Below are 22,701 nucleotides of genomic sequence, written 5' to 3'. Positions count from 1 at the left end.
CGTTTTACCAAAGGGGATGACAATGCACTTTTTGGCATTGAGCTTGAGGCCATGGCTTTGACACCAGGCATCTCTCTCCATGAGGCCCTTTTATAGAATGTCCACATCATTAGGAGTTTCAATGATGGCTCCTAGTTTGCAGTCATCTTCATTAGCCAAATACCTTCTGTGTTAGCCTGTACTTCAGAAAAGTAAATACCAAACAGAAGAAGACCCAGGACTGTACCCTGTGGTACTCCACTTGTCAATGGTCTGAAGTCAGATTTGGAGTCTGCTACTTTCACAGTGTGGGTTCGGTCAGTGAGCCAGTTGGCAACCCATCTTGTGACATAGGGATTTATACTTAGTTTAGTGAGTTTATCTATAATTCCAGAGTGGGAGATGGTGTCAAAAGCCTTGGCGAGATCTAGATAGGCTGTGTGAACCACCTAACCCTCATCTACGGTTTTGGTGACTGCTTCAAAGAAGTCTGTCAGGTTTAGGAGACATGATCTGCTTTTTACAAACCCAAACTGGGTGGGGTCCAGAGTTTGGAGATTACCAGTGTCTTTGTGTATAAGATCCATGATGATATGTTCCATGGCCTTGCAGACCAGACTCGTTAGGCTAATGGGGTAGTAGTTCCCAGGGTCCATGGTGGCTCACCCTTTGTGGAGTGGGATAACCGTTGCTGTGTGCCATTCAGTGGGCACAAAGCCTGAGGTGAGGCTATGATTGAACATGGTGCTTAAGTGGGGTGCCAGTTCATTCTGCGGTTCCTGTAGAATACAGCCTGGGATGTTGTCAGGTCCCATGGATGCTGTGATGTTCTTCATGTTTCACTGTTGCAGTCATTACATTTGGGTAATTTGCTGACAGGTTGCCCTCAGTCAGCCTGATTAACAAAGTCTTGGGTCCTGCGTCAGTTGCTGTCCCTTCTTCCATGATGTCAGGTCGTCAGGGGTATAAAACATGCAGCCGACACCATTACATCAGTCTTTCTTGCCGCACGGTGCCTGAAGCAGAAGCAGTTCGCAAGTGCCAGTTGGCCGACTCCTGAAATTTTTGTTTTCGAGTTTCAAAACCAAAGTCTTAAACTAAAAGCTAAGTACCCTGTTGGGGAAATGTTTTCTTGCTCCTTACCGATGTCAGTAAAAGTTAATAATTGTATTACTTGTGGGAAGCAAATACCTCATAAGGATTTTCATTTGTACTGTATTCCTTGCTTAGGCCCTGACCTTGCTGTCAGTTTTGTGCTTTATTTAATCAGCGCACTATTCGTCGTCGGTACATTTTTGCTTTTAAATATTTTGGTTCTCGGTTTAATTATCCAGAAATTATGTCGGTTAACAATCTGACTACCAGAATACCAAAAAAATACAAAGAAAAAGACAGAGACAGGCCGTTGAGGTCCAAAACAGACCGACGATGCTTCTCCTAAGCCAGTCGCCAGTTCGCCGGTACTCAGTGAGACACTTTTGCAGCCCCTGATACCTGCTACTTCTGATTCGTAGGCCTCAACTGAGACCCATTTGGAGTCAGGTATGCCGCGAGATGCTTCACCTATAGAACCCGTGGATGTCTCTACCTTGGATGGGTCCGGAGCTGCTGTGCAGGCACCAGTTTCTGAGGGTGTATTCGGGCCTACAGCTTTGCATATTAATCCGACGCCATCTTCAATATTAATGTCAAAATCTCGATCTATGTCTAAAAAAAATTATGCCCAGGCCACATGTTCAGGCCCCTATGCCTAAAAAACAAATGATCAAAATGGCTGAAGATTTAATTACTCTAATCAGGGGTAGTCAACCCCCCTTCTAAGAGGCCTAGGGCTGAACTTGACTATGAATCTTCTGAACAGGACTCTGTTTCTTTTGACTCTTCTAATGAACAGGATTTGTCCATACCTACTTATGAGGACTCTGATGCAGAGGATTCCATTCCTTCTGCTTCTCCCCCTGAGGATTTTTCTTTTGGGGAAAATTTACATGCCTTAAGGGAGCATTTCCACTGGGAAAGTCAGGATTTTTCTGAATCCAAAAAGAGGCTTAGGGATTTCCTTCTTCTTCCTCAGCATAGGCCTTTGGCTATACCTCCTGTACTAGACATTGTTGATGATGTGTTTTCAGAATCCAGTATGGCCCCTGATTCCCTGCCTCCAGCCCCTTGTAAGCCAGACAGATACTACAGGGTTCCTGACTCTCACAAATTCCTTTTCAAAAATCCTGTTGCGGATCCTGAAACAATTTCTCAGGGGCCCAAGGGCATTAAGGCTTCTACTGCTAAAAATCCAACCCCTTCTGATAGAGACTCCAGGGCACAGGATAGATGGGGTAAAAAGGTTTATACTTCTGCAACCTTGGCAATCAGGGCTTTAAACTGTCAATTCCATATGTTCAAATATCAACAGCATATCATGGGATTGCTTTAACAGAAAATTATGTTGATTTCTGACTGTGTGGAAAATAAGGATTTACAGGATTTATTGCATTCAGCTGAACAAGTTGGAAAACATACTTTGCAATGTGGTTTTGATCCTTTGGAGGCCTCTTGCAGGGCTGCTGTTACTGGGTCTGTACTTAGAAGGCATGCTTGGCTTAAGGAGCAATCTCTGCCTGATCATGTTAAAGCAAAATTGTTGGATGCTCCTTTGCAGCAGGACCATCTGTTTGGCAATAAGGCTGAAGAAGTTCTAAAAAAGATGGAAGATAAAGCTAAATCTATGCAAACTGTGAAGGATTTCTTACAAGTACAGTATCTCAGAGGGGCCAAAAACTTGAGGCCACTTAGGAGAGCTCCAACCCCTGCCTGGGACCTTAACTTTTCATTGGAGAAACTCACTCTCCCTCCTTTCGAGCCAGCTGCTACTGCAGACTTAAAATTTATTTCCTGGAAAACAGCCTTCCTTTTAGCAATCACTTTGGCTAGAAGGATTTCTGAATTACAGGCCCTTATGGCAGTGGAGCCTTTCATCATCTTTCATGCGGACAGGGTGTCACTCAGGACCAACCCATCCTTCATGCCCAAGGTGGTATCCAGTGTGGCTCTTAATCAGTCCATTCATTTGCCGACTTTCTTTCCCAATCCACAGAACAAGGGGGAGCAGATTCTGCATTCATTGGATGTACACAGACAACTTTGAGATTTAGCTATTTCAAAGCAAACAATTTCCAAATGGATAAGCCATTGTATTCATTTCTGCTATAAGCACCATGGAAAACCTATCCCCCAGGGGATCATATCTCATTCCACCAGGGCTGTATCTACCTCTACAGCCTTTCTCTGAGGTGTTCCTACCAGGGATATTCTAGAAGCTGCTACCTGGTCTTCAGTTCATACTTTCACCAAGCATTATCATTTACCAATTTTCTCTAAATCCAGAGTTGGCTTTGCCACTGCTGTTTTGCAGGGCCTTATAGCCAGCTCTAATGCTGTAAAAATCCATCCTCCCAACCATAGCTTTGGGAATCTACCCAAATGTAATGACTGCAACAGTGAAACACGAAGAACATAGTACAGTTGTGTACACTTACCATAAATGTAGATGTTTGAGTGTATTCACTGTTGCAGTCCTTGTTACCCTCCCTCCAGCCCCCTGTTTTTTCTCTTACTATGCCTCTACTTTCTTTTATTACACTTAAAAGCCTTTTCAGTGTATTTGCTTTTGTTTGGAGGTATATTTTTATGTTTTAAATTATTTATATATATTTTGCTCCCCATTTGGGTGGCACCTGACATCTGGGGCAAGAACAACTGATGTAATGACGTCGGCTGCATGTTTTATACCCCTGACGACCTGACGTCATGGAAGAAGGGACGGCAACCAACGCAGGACCCAAGACTTTGTTAATCAGGCTGACTGAGGGCAACCTGCCAGCAGATTACCCAAATGTAATGAGTGCAACAGTGAATACACTCAAACATCTACATTTATGGTAAGTGTATACAACTGTACTTTCTTGGCTTTGGAGAGTGTGGTTTTTACCTGTGCAGCCGTGATTACAGGAGCTTTGCATTCTTCCAGTATACAGATGGGCCTTTCAGTGGGTGAGAGGGGAGTTAAAGTTAGCACTGAACCTATCTGCCAGGATGTTGGCAATATCAGTTGGTTCTGTATATTTAGTGCATTGTGCTGTAACTCAGAGCAGATCTGAGTGTTGCCATTGAGATTCTTGAAATAGTTATAGAATGCTTCCTGGATGTCTTTAGAATCAGTGGTGATTTTGTTTTTGTAACTAGCTTTGGAGGATTTTATGAGGGATCTCAGCTTCTTACTTAGGCTGATCAGGGAGTTCCTCCGATCATGGGATTTCATGCTTTTTTGCAACAGTTTCTTTCTTCTGTTGTAGAGCTTATTTATGGCAGGGGACCACCAGATTGGCTTCCTTTTTTTGGAGAATAGCATCTTTGTTCTGTTAGGGATAGCACGATCCATGCACTCGTTTAAGTGCTTATAAAGTGCATTTGTGTAGGATTCAGCAGTTGTACCTCTATTGTCCATCTGCATGGATGTCGTGAAGTTTGCCACTTCCATCTTAAGAAGCGTGAAGTTGGTTTTGGAGAAATTTGTTACAGTGGTTTCCCTAATGGGGGGTGGGGGGGTGGGATGTGGATGTCTAGGGTGATTAGCTTGTGGTCGGATCTGACCAACGAGGAATAGACCTCTGGTGTGGAACATCGATCGCTTCTGTTGGTAATGACCAGGTCTATGATATTGCTGCCCCTGGTGTGGGTGTGGATAAGTTGATCCAAGGCATTGGAATTTATGAATTCCAGAAAACGTTGAGCAAAAGAGTTGGTACATGAGTAGTTTTTCCCAGTTAATGGTGGGGTAGTTGAAATCGCCCATTATTAGAGTGTTGGATTGTACCGTAATATTTTCCAGTGCATCAAGAAATGAGGAGTGGGAATCCTGGGGCATGGTGGGGGATCCGTAGCAAGTTACAATTTGGATTGCAGTCTTGCCCAGAGTTAGTTGCACTTGGATAATCCCGGATGCATTATGCTGAGCAACTAGCCTGGAGGTGTAGATATCATTAATGAATATGGACACACCTTTGCCTTTAGTGTTTCGGTCCAGGTTAGGGGGCCAAAAGGTGTGGTATGAATTATAGCCTGGTAATGCAGGGGTGCTCTCTGGAGCCTTGAACCAGGTCACTGCACAGATGTTCATGTTCTCCATTTTAAGGAGTGCCTCGAATGAATGCATTTTGAAGTTTAGACTTCTAGCATTGAGTAGCATTACCCTCAGATTTTGTTTGCTTGTACCTGTTAAGGTGGTGAATTTGTCATTTGAACCTTGCCTAAAAAAGGCACTATAGGGATGGAAAGAGCCTTAGCCAGTATCCAGAATCCTAAGGGCGACAGGTGCAGGCCATCTCTGGCAAGGCATTGTGGTCTGTCGATCATGTCATCCCAGGCAGACAGATGCTGGATCCCCTTAGAATGACACCAGAAGCTTAGCCAATAGTTGAAGTCAATCATTTTGTCCTTGTACTGTGGTATCATTCTGGGTGATGGCAGGATGCTACTCAGAGCTAGGGTCATACCTGCCTGGGCTACAAGATTGGAGAGCTCCTCCGTGTCTCTTTTCATGTAGTCCAGGGAGGTACATCTCAGGTCATTCACACCAACATGGACAATGACAGAGTCATATTTGTACTTGTTGTGGAGTGACCAGTGTGCATTATGCACTATTCATCTAAAACATGCTGGCTGTGCTATGCATGTGGCAGATCCTGGCACCTGACAGGCAGCTGACAGTAACTTTCTCCTTGTTTAGCCTGGTGAGTGAACATCAGTGTGCCTAACTATAGAGTCACCTATGACTATAGTGTTGGGTACTTTATGGTTTATGGGCTGTGGTTGAGTGGCACACTGAGTTGGTGGGCTGTGTGTCATTTGGGTTGTGTTGGGGGGTGGAGGTTGCTTGCATTTCTGCTTTGGAGGTCTCTGTTGCTTCAGCAGATTTTTATTGAGAGCCTTCGTGAATGTAGGTGTGTGTTTCATGTTTCTGTGTGTGTGTTTTGGCGGTGTAGGTTTTAAGGGACTATGTGATGGGTGTGGTATGGTGTTAGTGTTTACCTTCTCCTCTTGACTGTCTAGTCCAATCTTGGGTGAAGAGAACTTTGCTTCCAGTTTGGCTATATAAGTGGATCTCTCACAGGTTGTAGTGTTGGGTGGTAGGAGGAGAGGATTGTCTGTGTACATGAGGCAATTGCTGCATTGCCCCAAGATACCTAGATTCATCAGGTAGACAAGAGAAAACACCAGGAGCTGACCCTTAGACATGCCTCGATAGGTGCTTATTTATTAAGTACTAAAAATTGTTTTCCTCTAGACAAGTGAGGAAAGTTGAGTGCTGTAGTAATTTGCAGATTATTTAGTGCTTACGAGTTCTGAACAAGTGCTGAGCTGAAATAAACAGATTTTAGTGCTAAAATTGTCCTTGTTTGCTGTAGCATAGACTAGATCCAGGCCTGCTGAATCTAGCTTTGTTTATATGCTTGTTGTTTGTTTGCTTGTTATTCCCTCGGGAATGCTAATTCCACTAAATGAGCTTCTCAGCGCTTCTGTGGATCACTAGTGATATCTGCATTGCTTACTGTACTTATTTCCTTGTTTCACTTGAAAGAAAGTTACTGTTTGTCGTTTTTGCATTTAAGTTACCTGTAACACATTGCACTTAAGTTACCTGGCACTTGCTCACTAAAGCAGTTATATAAGTCAGCACTAAAATTAAAAGCACTACAACTGGCCCTTGTTTTCAATTATAAAGGAATTCCCAATATTATTCTAGCATGTCCAAAGGTCAGTTGTCACTCTCCTCTCTGGTCCAGCTGGTGAATCTGGGAATCTTGAGGCAATGTTACAACTGCCTCATGTACACAGACAACCCTCTCCTCCTCCCAACAAATTCCAACACGTGAGAGATGCAACCATATAGTCAAACTGGAGGCTAAGCTCTCTCAACTCAGTACTGGCATAACCAGTCAGGAGGAGAAACCACACTCACTACAATTCCAGTCTCACATAGACCTACCACGACAGCAAACCAAACACATAATCACACAAAAAAAGATCTGCCTAAGCAGCAGAGACCTCAAAGCAAACACCAAGCAACTGCTACCCCAAAACAAAACCGTGAAACACATATCTCACAAAGCCAGTGTGCTGAACAGTCACAGCCCTTAAGACTAAACAACACACCTGATACACTTGTAATAGGTGACTCAATCGTCAGGCACGCTCACCAGGCTGAACAAGGAGAGGGTCATGGTGAGCAGCCTGTCGGGCACTAGGATCCGCCACATAACACAAGCACTCAGGTCACTCCAAAGCAAGTACAAATATGACTCAGTCATTGTCCATGCTGGTGTGAATGACCTGAGTGGACTACATGAAAAGAAACATAGAGGAGCTCTCTGAGCATGTAGCCCAGGCCAGTATGACCCTGACCTTGAGTAGCATCTTACCCTCACCAAGAATGATGCCACAATATTAAGACAAGATGATCAATTTCAACAATTGGCTTAAGTACTGGTGTCATTCAAAGGGGATCAATGCCTGTCAGCTTGGGATGATATGCTCGACAAGCCACGATGCTTTGCTAGGGACGGCTTGCACCTGTCACCCGGATATTGGCAAAGGCTCTTGCTACCCCATAGTGCCTTTTTAGGCAAGGCTCGAAAGACAAACCCACCTCCATAGCTATCACAAGGGATAAGAAACTAAGAGTAATGCTACGAAGTCTAAACCTCAAGATGCGAAACTCTCCTTAGCATGGAGAACATCGATATCTGTGCAGTAACAGAAACCTGGTTCAGGGCTCCCGAGAGCACCCCAGCACTACCAGGTTATACCTCATACCATGCTTTTCGGCCCCAAAACTTGGACCGAACCACAAAAGGAGGGATCGATATTCATCAAAGATACCCACACCTCCAGGTTGGTGCATCAGAGACTATCCATGTGCAACTAACAGTGGGTAAAACTGCCTTCCAGTTTATAGCCTGCTACAGACCACCCTCCCAAACCCAGGAAGCCCACTCAGCCTTCCTGAGAACACTGGAAAATATGAAGGTCTCTCCAAACACCATTATATTGGGTGACTTCAACTACCCAAACATAGACTGGGAGCATTACTCTAGCTCCAACACCCTAGCCCAAAGGTTCCTAGAATTTATAAACTCAAATGCTATGGAACAACATTTACCACTCCCACAAGAGGGAAAACATACTGGACCTGATCATCACCAACATGGGGACTCTATGCTCCAGACCAGAAGTGTATCCCTCACTGGTAAGATCAGACCATAAACTAATCTCACTGGATATTCACATCCCGACCCCACCCCCTGCCCAGAAAACCACAGTGAAAAACTTCTCTAAAGCAAATTTCACACTCCTCAAAACCGAGGTGGAATCTTCAGCCCCCCCCAGGCTGGAAAAAAATCCCGCCCAGACCAGAATCCTTTATAAACGCATTCTATGAACACCTTCAGGAATGCATGGATCATGCGATCCCAAATAAAACCAAGACCCAATCCTCCAAAGGCAGATGTCCTATCTGGTGGACCCCAGCCATAAACAAACTATACAATAGAAGGAGGAAGCTACTAAATGATAGAGCAAAATCCCAAAAAGGGAAGGCATCACTGATCAGTATTGGCAAAAAACTACGGGCACTCATAAAATTGTCTGAGGCCAGCTTCGAGAGAAAAATTGCACAGGACACTAAGGATAATCACAAGGCTTTCTTTAGTTATGTTAGGAACCTGGGTGGTAATTCCCAGATATGCTCAGAATTTGTCCAAAATGACAAAAATATAATCGAACCCACAGACATTGCCAACATCCTAGCTGACAGGTTCAGCGCAAACTCCCTCCCCACCAAAAGGGCAAATATCTATCCCAGCAGAGTGCTGCCCCTGACATCTCAGATGCACAGGTCTCCAAAGCAAAAACACAGCATCAATGGGACCAGGCGGTGTCACATGAACTCCAAGAAGATCTAAACCAAAACATAAAACTACTGCTCAATCTCAGCCTTACTACAGGATATGTGCCCAAAGAGAGCAACAGTGGTCCCTCAACGGATCCTGGAAACTATCGCCCCATAAGCCTGACTAGCTTGGACTGCAAAGCTATGGAAAGGATCATCATGGACCTCATAAATAAAGATATTGGGGACCTAGAGACACTGGATCCTACCCAGTTCGGCTTTGTTAAGGGCAGATCCTGCCTCTTAAACCTGGTTGATTTCTTTGAAACAGTCACCAAGGCCATTGGAGGGAAGGTGGTCCACACAGCCTACCTGGACCCTCGCAAAAGCCTTCGATACAATGGCTCACTCGGGCATTATAGATAAGCTCACCAGCTTAAATATAAACCCCTATGTCACTAGATGGATTGCAAACTGGCTCAAGGACAGAACCCACATGGTTAGAGTTGCTGGAGCCATGTCAGGCTCCAAACCAGTTACAAGTGGTGTCCCACAAGGCTCAGTCCTGGGACCTCTCTTGTTCGGTATATATTTCTCGGAGGTACAGGCCAACACGGAAGGACTGTGGCTGACCAAGTTCACAGATGACTGCAAACTGGGTGCCATAATCGACTTTCCAGCTGACACAAGCATCCTCCAAAAAGGCCTCATAGAAACAGACAACTGGTGCCAGAGCCATGGCCTCAAGCTAAATGCCAAAACGTGTATAGTCATCCCCTTTGGCAAAAACAAAGTGCCTACAAATTACCACATAGGTGGTAATCCATTAAGTACAGAAGAAGTAATTAGGGACCTGGGGACCCAAGTTGATAGCAATCTCTCATTTGACAACCACGTGACCAAAGTGGTTAGAAAAACATTTTATATAGCCCACCTAATCATGAAGAGATTCACATCTAGATCACGGGAGGTCATCGTACCTCTTTACTCATCCCTCATCAGGCCCATAATTGAGTACAATGCCCCTTTTGGGATGTACCTTACCAGACACCTGCAGCAACTGGAAAGACCCCAAAAGTACCTCACCAAGAGGATCAAAGGGCTCAAACAGATGCCATATGCTGCCTGGTTAAAGAAACTCCAGCTCTACTTAGTGGCATACCGCCTCTTCAGAGGCGATCTGTGCCTGATAAAGCCATGTCCAACCCGGAATTAATGGACATGCTGCACCTCAGAAAATCCAAATCCCATCAAGCTACTGGCGAGAGACTTGAACCTCAGCACTGAAATAAATAGGACATGCTGGAGGGACAGATTCATAACCCAGAGGCTCCCTTCACTCTGGAATAAAATCCCAGTCCAGGTTAGGCAGAGTCCCTCATTGACTCTCTTCAAGAGGAATCTTAATGAGTGGATGGGAGATCGTAGGTTTACCCCGGGTATCACTTCTGTGTCACTGTTAGACAGAGGCACAGTATACTAACCTCGAAAAAGGGCATAGCAAAATAAATTTAAAATGGGTGGCGAAAGCCAAACACATTCTGGCTGGGCTTATAAATGCCCTAGGGCAGATAGCCTAGTATGAACCTATGAACCTAAAACTAAAAAACTGTCTCATTCTAAGGGAAAATTTGAAGAGCAGACTTTATGACACTGGGAATAGTTTAACCCTAGTTAAGTGGCGATGCATAAAGTGTATAATTTTTTTTTAATATAACAGTAGCAAATGAGCAAACTGATTTAAACAAATTAACCAATAAAAAGCTAAAAACTGGCCCCGTTCCAGCAGTCTTCAATCTGATAAGTTCTAATTGCACACTCCTCCCACTAGGGTGCAGGGGAACCTTCTCCAAAAAAAGATGGTCTGGATTAGTGCCCAAGTTATACAAACAAAGCTAGATTCAGAAGGTCTGAATTTAGTCTATGCTACAGAAAACAAGGCGTACCAATTTCAGAAAGAAACAGTTCAAATAAGCAGGCACAATAAGCCTTTAACCAGAAACTCTCAGCTCAGAAGGGCAGAATCTACCCTCTCCTCCCACAAGAGTGCAGACCACACCTTCTTAATGTAAAATAACTGGCCCAAAGCCCAAGTGCTTAAACCAGAACTAATACACTTTTAGAATAACAGACACTAAGCTTTCAATCAGCAACTCCCAACTTAGAAGGATTCGTTGATAAGATTTTATTTATTTCACCTTACTGATATGTGATGCATCAGTGAAATGTAAATGGTAGCTGCAGGTATTGTTTGTGTTCTATGAATTCTGAAGCAATACCTTATATAGCAATGACAGTATTGTTAATTAAAAAAATTGTGAAGCATATTTTATGAGCCCAGGCAGTAATTTTCCACTAGAGTATGACACCTACAACCATTCACAATTCCAATTTTTACCAAAAGCAACATATAATTGGAAAGGTTTTTTTTCCTGTGTTAAATTAAAAAAAGAATAGGGTCAGATTGGCTATCACTAGAAAGGAATCTGGAGAGAAGGTAGGTAATACTGAGTGAGGATACATTCACTTTGTTGCCTGTATCCAGAGACCCTACATGGGAACAGGATGGTTGGATTCCCTTGGTAATCTCTTAGATAACAGCAACCTTACGTAATGTCAGGTCATTAAAAGTCAAGGCTACTCTCACTGCAGATACTGTATATCATCTGCTGACATTTCTTCTGGCGCTGAAAATGATGGTGAGCGCTTTAAATAATAAACTGATTATCATCTGCATATCTTTTGACCTTCTTCTTGGAAGGTGGACTGTCAAGGCAAAACACACCTTGAAATGTCACAAGAATTACAGAAACAAATTGTAAGGGCCATGAAGTCTTAGCTGATGACAGGTTGAAATGTTCATATTGTATATGTATAAGCATCTACTGCAGTTAGTAGGTTAACAGGATGAGTATTACATTTTTTTTTATTTTAAAAAGTCCTGAAGTTGAGGAGTTGGTATACAAAACCATATATATATATATTTTTGCTTATGTCATTTTGGTTTAGTAGTTTGGTATTTCATAGCATATAGAATATAGAAATGTTCAAGACAGCACAGTAAAAACTGGTCGAACATAATTTAATGTTGTCTGTCACTTACACATGTGTATAAATAGTAGATGTAAGTTGCTACTGGGTTTCTTAGCCTAGAAGGCAAATAAATACCAGAGATTGTTGATACTTGATGATTTCAATTTTTGCTTCTTTAAATTAAAAGAGAGACAGACGTGTAGCTTTGTAGAAGGTAAGGTCCAGCCTGTAGCTGTTTAACAACAGGCAAATAAATTAAAAGCTGTGGTATAATAAACATGTAGTGTATGGAGTACCATGATTACACTCATAAAATAACTAAATTGCATTCTGGTTCAGTTCTGCTAAAGCGCACCCCCAGGCATTGTTAAATTCTGGTCTACACCAAAACAGACATTGCTAACCAGTAAATAGCAGCAGCAGGGCATGAAAAGTCTTCATTTCAACTCCCGTTTCTGCCTACCAACTTTGATTACAACTGCTCCCCCTAGACAGACAATATGTTACAACTTCAACCACTTTCCAATTGCTTACCAGCTTTCAGAACCAGCACAAAACATCACTTTTTTTAATCTTACTTTTCACTAATTTGTAGTATCTGGTGCAGATAAATTTCATTGCACTACTAAGAATTATGATTGGAAATGGATCGCTAATAGTAACTGCATATTATGTGTTCTTAACATGGATGCCATGATTCACCTTGAAGTGAATTTCTTGGTATCCATGCTTCGAACACATAATAAGCAAGTTCTGATCGGCAACCCAGTCAATCCTGTATGTTTTTTTTTCTTTTTACTAGAAAGTTAACAAGATGCTTAACATGCACAGAGTTTTGCAGAAATAATTAGTGACGACTTTTATGTTGTCTACTGTAATAATAACCGCTGCATCCTATAAGTCACTCATAAATATATTACAAGACTGCTGATAATGAATGTTAGATTCTTGTGGATTTTGATATGTTGCAGCAAGGACTGAGAGGAATTTTAATTTAATCTCCCTTTAGTTTTAGAAGTTGTTTAAGTTATTAGAAATTAGTACCAGAAAATGGTCTAAACTAGGTCATGAGCAAGTAATTGCTGCTTACTAAATCATAAACATGAAATCAGTTTGAGAACAAAGATATATAAGCATTTTTATAACCATATTTATTATAAATGTTGAACTGTGCACTGCCCTGCAGTCGACTTACATGTTTCTCTTCTGTTTACGAGTTAATCCATTGGTGACATTGTAAAACAAGTTATTTTTCTTATTTGCTGCTTTTGAATGTTGGTGATATATTTTCTGCACTGAAATAGGACCTATAAATAAAACTGTACCTGTGTATATGGGTACTCTTCACCAGAAAATGCATATTGTGTGATATGAATCCTTCTGTCCTGATATCTGTGGATGGAGAGATTAGCACAAATGATGTAATGTACCAAGTGCAATAACTAGGAACATCACAAAACAGGAACTGTACTAAAACTGTACACTGCAAAGCAATTAATTTTGTATAAATAAAGAGAAGACTGTTGCGGCTTTTTGTCTGTATGAAAACAAAAGTTATTTAGTTAATTTTATAACATAGGTAAACAAAGATGTACTCAAACCTTTAAAATACATTTGATTTAACAGTATTCTGTTAGCACTGTGATATATATGAATGTTTTATATCTTCTTTTTAATTAAACATTCTGATTTATTTTTATTTTTTTGGAAAAGTGTTGCATAAACAAGTTACTTAGTTACTAAAATAGAAGGAAAGCTTTGAGCGACTGTTTAGGTGATACAGAGGTGTATATGGGACTTGGGAGAGGTATATCAAGTGTAATGACAAATTGTGCTTGTTGTAGTCCACTTTTATTGTGGCACGGTTCACCAAAAGACTCTGAGTTTCTCTTGTTCAATATCTCACTCCTCATTTAAGCAAGGATTTTTGAGTCCTGTTGTATTCAACAGTATCACGGGGGGGGGGGGGACTTACTGTTTTTTTTGATGGAACGACCTTGCCAAAAACTTTCAACTTGGAGAACCTCTGGCACAGTGAGTAGACGGTCAGAATTATGGAGCAGATCTCAGAGTCTGCAGTTTAGTGAAGATATTTTTATTTATCTGTTTGTTTACTTATGACATTACATTTGTTAACTAGGTAAATGAACCATTCCATAGACCCTTTTCAGCCATGACCTGTTTCAAGAAAGAGACAACAAAAGCAACCATAACAAAGAATTCAGATGTTTCTATTTGAAGCAAAGCATAAACAATCATAACCAAAATACAGGTCAAATCTACAACAAAACATGAGCGTTTGTTCAATAAACATTACATATATTTTTGTTTTATACACACATTAAAATAATACAGTTAAAGGAGAGCACCATGGACTTCATTTACAAAATATATATGTAAAGTATATTTTTTGGCAAAGTGGTCTGAATGAGTAGAGACAATGTCAGCTTAGTGTGCCGGAAAGGACAGTCGTAGCAGGAATAGCTATAACTCATGGTTGTAGGTGCACACAGACCTGAAGCGCAGTGCATGTTTTACTTAATCAGGATCTCTAAAACAAGTACATGTATTCTCTGTGGGTTAACTCAATTGTCAACAAGATGTACATTGCAAAACTTTTTTTTCTGCTTCATACTTAACAAGCGGATAATCTTTGGCATCACTGGTTAGCATTTCCATTTTTTCCACAGATTTTGCAAGTATAAAAAATCCTTTGCTGATCTCAAGATTACATATTTTGAGGTTACTACTTTGTCAATGGAAGTTTTTTTCATTTGGTTTTGTTTGACTGGCTTGGTGGCATGACTTCAAGTCTGAATTTGGTGACTCATGGCACTGAAACTAATTCAATGACAAGGCAAAATGGTGAGCCTACTGCGCAGAAGAACACTGTCACAATTAGTCATTTTACAGGTGGCAGGCCTCTTGTGCCCCTTAGCTCCTCATTCCTCAAAAACCACAACACTGAAGTCACACAGCCTCAGGAGGGTCCCCATTCCCCAAAAACCACAACACTGAAGTCACACAGCCTCAGGAGGGTCCCCATTCCCAAAGTTGTGTGCCCTCAGAGATGACCTTTTTAAGAAACATGAGAGTGCATGAGGATACACCCCCCCAAAAAAATACCTTTAATTTGAACAGTATTGTTCTTTGTGGTAGATTTATCATTTTCTCGGTCGGTAGGCTAATTTGGGTTGGACCAAAACTTCATTCATGCTGATAATGTAGAAGTAGTTGACAGAAAAATCTGAGAATGGATGACCACAGTCTAAGCCTGTTAACATTAATTTTCTGACTTATTTCAAATGAAGTTCTACCAAATGTTGGTTTATTTTTGTTCTCTTATACATTTCATGATCTCAGTCACAGCAAAGAAAACTTCCCCCAGGTCTTTTCATTTCCTGGCTAAACAAAACTGAATTTAATTAAACTGAAATTGGCTGAGGTATCCTATCTGCCGTCAATACGCTGTCCCTGTTTCCAATTGCTTTTTTGCTATGTGCTTCTGTTTCCTCACACCTCTTAAAGATGTGCTGTTAGGTGAAGTGGTGATCCTGTAAATTATCTATAGATATGTTTACACTATGTGCGATTAAGTGTGTCCACGTGTCCTTCAGTGGAGAACAAATTCCCCTTACTTCATTCACTCTGGAAAGATCCCAGAAAAGGATAAAGTGGATATCATAGAATGTAGAGAATGACTGAATAAATTACCTGAAACCAAACTGAAGTATTAGGGAGTTTTACTTTTTCAAAACAAAATGTACTGTATGTATATTTCTCTATTTCTGTATAGATATGCACACGCACACACACACACACACACACACACAAACATCAGCAACACAGTGTGAAGATAAAAAGAAGGCAAAAAGTGAATGGCTCATGGGATACAAGGAAATTTTTTTTTTAAAGAAATGCTAGCAGTGATCGGAACATTCTTAAATAAGAGATGATAGAATTAAAGAATATATGTTATAGAAATAAGACGGTGGTTATGCCAGATGAAAGAAGGAATACATAAACTTCTGAGTAAGATTTGTAATGCATCTTGAAGGTAATGGAAACAGGCAGTCACCTAGGTACGTAGAAGATATGGAAACAGGCAGTCTAAATGGGCAAGGTGGTTTATATTTGCTGTCAATATCTATTTTTTTTTTAACTTGGTGAGGTTGACATTTCCCTGAGATAGTCTAGGCCCTCATACAACAGAGAGACCAAATTGTTTGCTTCCCCTGATAGATGATACAACAACATCTGCAAACTCCAAAAGAAATAGGCAAATTGCTAGTAGCAGTTAGTACGGATGTCAACAAACATCATTTCCTTACTTAGTATGAAGGCATTAAAAGAAACTTTTGTAGCATGTAGTCCCTTTGTATAATGCAGCAAGTGATCTCTAAGGGCCTGGTATAGATTCATAGCTAATTACTAGGCTAACTGCCTCCAAGTTTTCTTCCCAAAGGTGTGAATCAAACCCTATACCTTGTGTCTGACAGGCAAATATCTTAACCATTATACCAATAGAGCCTTCCTTAAAAAGGAGGTTAGAGTAGGCTGATAAGTGGTGGGCCTTATGCTGAAGTTTCAGTAATAATCATAATAACTGATTTGAATATTTTCGAGATCGTCAAGATCTGTCAATTTTTTAAAGTTTGTTTCAATAAAGAAATGCATCATTCCTGTCTTAGCATTATTTCTGTCCACCTCACACAGTCTAGGGCCTCACTGGTAAAACAGTGTCAGACTAGAGTTGAGAGGGGAGACTATAGAATTAAGTGTTCATATGGCTTGTGTCAGGGGTTGCTTTTTATGTTATCAGTGCAGGATTAGAAAAAAAACAGTTTATTGATTTTTAGTTTTGCCTCTTTATTACAGCACAGCTGAAAGCACTATTATGTTCTACTTAAGAAGTTGAGTCTGCTGTTTATTTGTGCTTATTAACATCCCTTATTAATCCCTTTGCAGCAGGCAAACCACCCCACTAATGCTTTCGGCCTGTGGATGAGATTGCAGTCTGACATTTTGGGGCTATATCAATCCAGTAATTTAACCCACAGCCTTTCAGGTTTAGTAGCCATACACTTTTAGGTGTATGAGCTATGGTATAGTTAGCTAAAGCAAGGGTAAGTTTTGCTAATTAAATTGCTGTCAATCAAAAAGAAAGACTGACTTTATTTGGTTGGTACATGTTTTTTGACCACTGCAGGATTACAGTATTGCATTTTCAGAATACTGTATTTAGACTCTCTAATACAGGTACTATATCGGATCGGTAAAGCAAAGTAGCTCATGATTTGTGTGTGCATTTGTGTGCAGATGTTTTGAACTGTTATTAAGTCATTTAGCTCGTTTCAGGTTTTTATAAGTTTTTAGTTATTTATGGCATTGTTAACAACTCATTAGCACCTCTGCGGTGTGGAATGTCACACCTCTAGCAGCCTACACGCATCCTGCATTCCAGAGCATTTTCTGAAAACTAAACTTAAAAAGCATAAGATAAATGTAAATAATGTGTGAACAATAAAAGCTGCTAAAACAGTACAAATAGCAATGTTATCAGTAAGACATATTTTTTCAGTGACATTAGCTGGTGCATTCATAGTATTTTTCATAAATGCTCTAATATATTATAATACTCACAAAACCCAAATTATATTTTTTGTAAACTTTCACAAAGAAATTTTCATATCTTGAAAACTGTACAACCTAGACATATATTGTTAGAACACTTTTGTTAACCAGGCATAAGCTTTCACATGACAACAAGAAATTCTTCTACAAGTGCATATTTATTTGGATGTTTACAGAATTATGAAAATGTATCTTTACTTTTATAATAACCAGTACAAATAATACTCAACATCTCTCAATATGTGCAACTTACAGTGCAAATACCAGAGGTTTCTTCCACAACATCTAAGGTTTCATTTAATGTCATGTAGTAGTTTGTAAGCTACTCTGTTTTTGAAGTATTAAGAACATATGGAAATATTGCTTATTTTCTTAATTACTAGCAAACAACGTGCATTATTTCCTATAGAGTATGATATAAACCAGCAATGACAATGAATTGGTACTGTCTCCCACATTGGTAATTCACACCATGCACCTCAATGACATGTAGGTTTCTCAGTTATGAAAATATGAAGAATAAATGGCAAAGATTAATTTCTCCATTGCAGACCATCCTAGACTAATAATCTTAATGTAATTTTGTTAAATCCTTGCCCTTTCTAATACTGCCTGTTATTAGCTGATAAGTCACTTAGTTAAAGAAGCCAGAACCAAAAAGTGAGTAAATTAAGTACCATAATTAAAACCTTTGTCATGTTTTAACATTGTATGAATGAAAACATGAGAGCCATTGTTGTCTCTTGGCTGTCAGGACATCTTTTCATGTTTTTCTTACTACTTTGACTGATTTCTAAAGATAGTACAATACACCTTTCTATCTTAAATTATGGCTACACGCGGGAAAGTAGGAATCACTCGGCCACCTTACAGAGCCAGAGTAAAATGCATCTTTGTGTCTTCTGCATAATTAAAAAGTACATTACTGAGATGTTTTTTCCTGAATTAGTCTTTGTGACTAGCAAACCTTGGAGGCACTTAAAGTTTAATTGAACTTTTTCACTCTGAAAACAAGTTTTGCAAAGGCTGATACTGTAAACTCTACAATTTCCCTGCTCCCTCTATATACCAATTACCCAACACGTGTTTCTGCAGAAAAAAATAAAAGCAGAGAAACAGTAATAGTCATGAAATTTATCACGGCCTGTGAGAATGTCTGATTTGTTGGAGCTTTTGACTTTTGAAGTCTCTGATTCGATACGTTTGCATTACCTGACATTGTATTAGGTTTGTGATTATGTTGTCATTGCTACTGAGTAATTCCCTTGTGCGATACAACAATATCCCAATACTTTAAGATGTGATCAGGAAGTCTGTTATACACAAATTTTATTTTGCAAAACCTCTCATTATGCTCTTGCTATGAGTGTTGTTACTTACTGGTAGTACCTGGTGAGGTGCATTTGGATTCCTGCAGTTCACATGTAATATGACCTTTTGTAAGGTGTGCCCTACACTTTTCAAATTCTTCAGCATTTTTATGAAGGCATTTTCATGTATCCTTCGCCTTTCTGAAAAAAAAATACCTGTCAACTTCACATCAGAGTCATGTTGACACTGCTGCTTCAGTTTAGAAATTCAGTTCCTTCTTCTCGTATTTTTTTCTTGAAAGATATGAATCTCACATTTGTTGATGCCTTTAAGAAAGATGAAAAATGTCACTCCTGGTAGCATTCTAAAAAACACTGTCCGTCCAAACACTGTCCGTCCATGGCATGGATAATGATAGGGTACTTTACATCAGGGAGTTTAATAAATGGTTGAACTTTTGCAGAATTACCTATAGGTGATAGCCCAGACAACTTGTAGTGGTTTGGTATGTGTGCTTTTTGTCTTTTATCAGGCAGTTTCTTGATAACAAAATAGAGAAAACAAGGGGTGCAGCTGGTGGACTTGGATGTGATCTGGGTGGCTTACACATTTTCACTGATTTCACTCCTTGGCCACTACATTAAAATAAGAACAACATGCCCTTGTGCAAGTCAAAGCTCAGTATTGTTTAGCAAGATCTTTGGACCCCAGTTTTAGCTCATCACAAAAGAAGCATGTAGTGAGTACATTCAGAATGTAGTGCTATGTGACTGTGAACCTTAACACACTTTATACCATGTATCCACCCTTCTGTTCAGCATTTATGTGGTGGGGGTATAGAAAGCAAATATACAAGAGGCTTCCTTGGTTTCCCAAAAGAGGACGAGAGCCTCTTAATAACAACATATGAAGGTTCCAGTGATCCACATAAGAATAGGAGAGATCCTACCTTCTAGGTTCTGTCTCATGAGAGGAACTATGCAAGGTGATCCACTCTCCCCCTACTCTTTGCTTCATACCTGAAACCCCTAGCTAGAAGATTTTAATCATCTCAAAAAAGGGATATGATTGCCATAAGCAACATAAAAAGTAATCTCTTTTTGCACATTATATATAATTATATAGTTAACAAATCCAGACAGAGATTGCAGTTTTATTCGTCTTGTTGAAAGTAGTTCTAGAAGTTCTTAGGGTCTAAAATAAAGGAAGAAAAAAAAGCAAAGGTAATAGCCAGTAATATTATCCCAGGTGCTGCAATATCTTATCTCTAGAAATGTTTACGAATTTAGATAAAGAAAGAGACAAGAGTCGGCTGGTAAAGAAATATCAGCAGAGAATAAAGAAAACATTAAAAATAAAATAAGAATGTGGAAAACAATGTTAATGGACAAAAATAATTAAATTCAAGCTATTAATGTTGTTAACCTCACTGATGTTATGCACTGACCAGACCCACCTGTACCAGCCTGAAGAGAAAATGTGAAATGAAACCAACAAATAAATAAAGGACTGCTTCTGGGGGGGTAGATAGCTAGGATCTCATGGGATAAACTGGTTTAGCCCAAAGAGTAGTATGAGCTATACCTCCCATATCTGAGTGCTAATATAAAGCTATGCAACTGAGGTTGGTGTATCTGACATAACTAGAGGGGTATTTAGGATGCAATCAAATTAAGACCAGTAAGGACATGGAAGACAGTGACTGCGGTGGTGGTGCTGCGGTAGCGTTGTCGCCTCACAGTTAGACATTGCCAGTTCGATCCACAGTTAGAGCATCTTCTGTGTGGTGACATGCGTGAATGGGCATTCCTTCATTGAAGGTTGTGCGTTACGCCCGGCAAGCCAGCACGTAAACCTCTACTGACAATCATTAGCGGACCGGAGTTCCACTGTGGTGACCCCTAACCGGGAAAAGCCGAAAGACACAAACAAAGGACATAGAAGACAGAAATCATGCCAAGAGAGATCAGTAGATTTAAAGGTAGACGGGATTGACTAAATTCAGCAGGTGCAGCCATAAAATGGAGGAAGCTGCTAAAGGAACCAAGGTACAGATAAAAATGGAAGAGGAATTATTTAAATGGAGAGGCATGAAAGAAATGTACACGTCACCCTACAATGTAACTAGCCTAGTTAGGATTATTATCAGAACAAAGGCAAAGAGAAAGAGGGTGGCACAGAAGGTATGCCAGAACTAGTAGTGTTTGTATTAGAATCCAGAAAAGAGTGAGCAATTAGAAATAAGTAAGCTATACAAAATTTACCATGATAATTTCCAGGGTCAATTCGAGAAACTACAACAGGCATGGGAAAGGAAGCTGGAGAGGCAAAAACTAGAAGAATAATGGAAGAAAATATATAGTTTGTACCCAGATATGCAAAAACATTGATAAAATCATGATATTTGCCTGGAAGTGCCAACCCAGGTACTTCTACAGCCTGAACAGGCTGCAGAACATGCTTCCCAGCATGAAATTGCTAGACATTCAAAGGAGGGAGTGGGGTACTTGGGAACAAATCTTTTGGAGACATGTAGAATTGGCAGAAATAAAAAAAAAATGCAAAATATGTTAGAACCATGTGGGGAAGTCGTTGAACTATAAGAAGAGATGAGGCTACATAGACTTGGGGAAAGCAAGATACAGTAAGGCATATGTTAGCCTGGTAATGTTAGTCACCAAGAAAGTGATCACTGGAAGATATAAACCAAAAAGTAAGCCAATGTTATGAGATAGTTTAACTATAATGAAAGAAATAAAATAATAGAAATTGAGACCATCTACATGAAGGTGTGGAAGCTTCTTGCTAACAAGCTGAAACTGTGGGACCAATATTGTGAAAAACTGATTAGTGTTTTTTATGGGCCTCAGACCTAGATAATATAGAGATGGTGCATCTTTGTTGTGTCTTTCAGCTTTTCCCGGTTAGGGGTCACCGCAGCGGAACTCCAGTCCGCTAATGATTGGCAGTAGAGATGGTGCATCTATTAAGATGAAAATGAAAGTGTACAAGTGCAGCTGTCTAAAATAATGATAATGAAGTGAGTAATAAATGAAAATTACAATGAATGGCGATTAATGTCAAAGGAAAATGGGTATGTTAGCTTTTCCAAATTATGTTTCACAATGTAAATTAAATACTACATGTGTTTTTTTATAATTGAACCTCTTTTTTTTGTTTCTTATGAGTATTGACTTAAATATACCTGTAACTTTTTATAATAAAATTGTGTTAAAACAAAAAGAAAGGGAATTTTCTTATCTGTCCCACAAGCAGTTACATGATCTCTTTTCGCCAGTAACTGTACCACTTAGCCTGCTTGACTAGGCAGCCTACTTTACATGGCAGTGGCTTGTTGTCTTAATTGTAATCCATAATGTTCCATCACTTTAATTCTTACTATGTAAAGTCAAATTTGTCGTTGCCTTCTGATTCAGATACGTTAATTATGTGTGGTAGTATTTCATTACAGTTTTAGTAAAATTAATGAATCCCTAATCTTTTAGACAGGGGACATGACATTCATTTAAATTACCACCAAGAGATTTTAGTTTGAATGTGTCATCCGAAGGATGGCACCTCAAAATTACAACACTTCACCCCACCACACCACTTAGTCGTGGTGCTGAGTTGCTTATTATCCATGCAGTCATTCAGTTTTTTTTTTTTTAAATATCTCAGCAGAATTACAAGAGTTTGAATCACTTGTCACCGGTTTCCATTTGCCTGTCATTTATTGGCTGAAATCAACTTTTCTTTTCAGATTATCTGCACTGGTCACTTTTTCAGAGTGATGCCCT

General features: G+C 40.0%; 1 protein-coding gene across 3 annotated transcripts in view; it reads left to right on the top strand.

Moving 5' to 3' along the window:
* Positions 1 to 22,701, top strand: part of FAT3 (FAT atypical cadherin 3) — a 2,670,157-nt gene that overhangs the window by 1,365,496 nt on the left and 1,281,960 nt on the right. The window lies entirely within an intron of this gene.

This window comes from Protopterus annectens, chromosome 5.part0, assembly GCF_019279795.1.
Source record: "Protopterus annectens isolate FY-2018-M chromosome 5.part0, PAN1.0, whole genome shotgun sequence".
Taxonomy (NCBI): domain Eukaryota; kingdom Metazoa; phylum Chordata; order Ceratodontiformes; family Protopteridae; genus Protopterus; species Protopterus annectens.
The sequence above is the reverse complement of the archived record's forward strand: the minus strand, read 5'-3'. Positions and strand labels throughout refer to the sequence as shown.